A 2,409-nucleotide genomic window follows, 5' to 3' on the forward strand; every position below is an offset into this window, starting at 1 on the left:
GCCTTGGCCACGCCGCCAATCCCTAATTCTCACCACGACGCCAAATCCTAGCCTTGGCCACGCCGCCAAGCCTTAATTCTTACCACGGCGCCAAAACCTAGCCTTGGCCACGCCGCCAAGCCCTAATTCTTACCAAGATGCCAAATCCTAGCCTTGGTCACGCCACCAAGCCCTAATTCTTACCACGGCGCCAAATCCTAGCCTTGGCCACGCCGCCAAGCCCTAATTTTGGCCACATAGCCAAAGCTAATGCTACAACACCACAAGCGTGGCCATGCCACAACGCCACTGGCATGCCGCCATGCCACGACTACTAGTATGCCGCTATGCCACGACACAGGCATGCCGCTATGTCACGGCTACTAGCATGCCGCTATGTCACGGCTACTAGCATGCCGCTATGCCCCGACTACTAGCATGTCGCTATGCCGCGGCTACGCCATTAGCATGCCGCTATGCCATGGCTACGCCACTGGAATGCCAATAGCATGCCGCTATGCCATGGATCCACCAGGCGCTACTATTCCAATGGCACCACTTCGCTATACAACAAGGCCATAATCAATGGCCACTCTTCCTCATGAGATGCAATCTCAGCCATCCAAGTTCGCCACTGAACTGACGGACTTGCGGCAAGTCCCACGCAACCCGCTACGCCAGGCGCCACTATGCTAATGGCGCCACTTTGTCACACAAGTGGCCATAATCAACGGCTACCCTTCCTCATGAGATGTAATCTCAGCCCTTCAAGTTTGCCACCAAACTGACAGACTTGTGGCAAGTTTTAGGCGGCCGACCAAGGCATGCCTAATAGCATCACATGCTATTTTCCTATGGAAAAGTCTCTTGACTTTGACTTGCCACACATAGCAACCTGCTACACGTTTTCCACGAAAACACTCGAGACATCAAACATGTCACAAACTGGGGGATACTCATCAGGGTATTGGTCTGGCGGTTTACAGCGTGTGGCGTACAATGCGCCCGTTACAAGAAAGTGTCATGAATTAGGACAATTAGTGGTGGTGAAAAGTAACGGTGTAAACAACTTATTTCCTTCATCATGGAAGCGTAATGACTGACGGTTACACGAATTCACTTCCCTCATCATGGAAGCATAACGTCTGACGGTTAGACGTTACTCTATTATTCCACCACTCAATCGTTTCCACGTCCTAAGAGACCAGGGTACGTTTCAATGTGACTTGTATAAATAGGCTTCACCTATTTTCACCAAACAACAAGTTTTGGTCGGCAACAATAAAATATCTAGAAATCACCTGGTAGCTTTCCATTCTTCTAGCCAGTTCTACTTTCAGATACAAGTCATAACAACCACACCTTCAGAATCAACGATTTTGGTCTCAACACTCTCTTCGCTTCCCTCCCTAAGACCAACCATTCTCCTTCACTTTGTGAACGAAGCAAGCCTGGAACGACCATTTCTTGGTTTAGGCCAGGATTGTACAGATTGATCTCTCAAATCAAAAGTACTCCCATGCAGTGCATTGTTTAGGGTTTAGATTTGTTTCTCATCCACACACCCGAAATTACCAAAATCAGCAGAAACGGTTTTCACCCACAAACACTTACTAGACTCATTTACTGATGTCTTTTCAAAACCCACCCAACTGCCACCTTCTCGTCCTCTGGATCATAAGATTCCACTTAAACCTTATTCAACACCTACTTCACAAAGACCATACAAATGTCCCTTTATTCACAAAGCTGTGGTGGAACAGCTTGTCCAAGAAATGCTCTCTACATGGTTGATTCAAAAGAACCATAGCCCTTTTGCTGCTCCAATTATTTTGGTCAAGAAGAAGGATGGAATGTGGCAATTATGTGTCGACTATCGCCAACTCAATGACATGACTGTGAAGGACAAGTTTATTGTTCCTTTAATCTAAGAATTGTTGGACGTGTTGAATGGTGCCATTATCTTTACAAAGATCGATTTACTGTCAGGTTATCACCAGATTTTGATTTCTCCACTGGACATTCACAAGACAGCTTTCCGCACTCATCATGGCCACTTTGAGTTTCGCGTCATTCCCTTCGTCCTTACGAATGCACCTGCAACATTTCAGGCATTGATGAATGAGGTTTTTCAGCCATTTCTTCGCAAGTTTGTACTTGTATGTTTTGACGATATTGTTGTCTACAGTTCATCTCCTGCAAATCATCTGAAGCATCTTCATGTGGTTTTTTCTTTGTTACGCCAACATTCCTTGTATGCTAAATTATCCAAGTGCACTTTTGCTCAGCCTCAACTCGAGTACTTGGGACACTTAATCACAGGAAATGGTGTAGCTGCAGATCCTGACAAGGTTTCTGCTATGGTTAGTTGGCCTCAACCACAAACATTAAAGCAATTACGGGTTTTTTAGGACTGGATGGTTATTATCG

This window comes from Papaver somniferum, chromosome 1 (genome assembly GCF_003573695.1).
Source record: "Papaver somniferum cultivar HN1 chromosome 1, ASM357369v1, whole genome shotgun sequence".
Taxonomy (NCBI): Eukaryota; Viridiplantae; Streptophyta; class Magnoliopsida; order Ranunculales; family Papaveraceae; genus Papaver; species Papaver somniferum.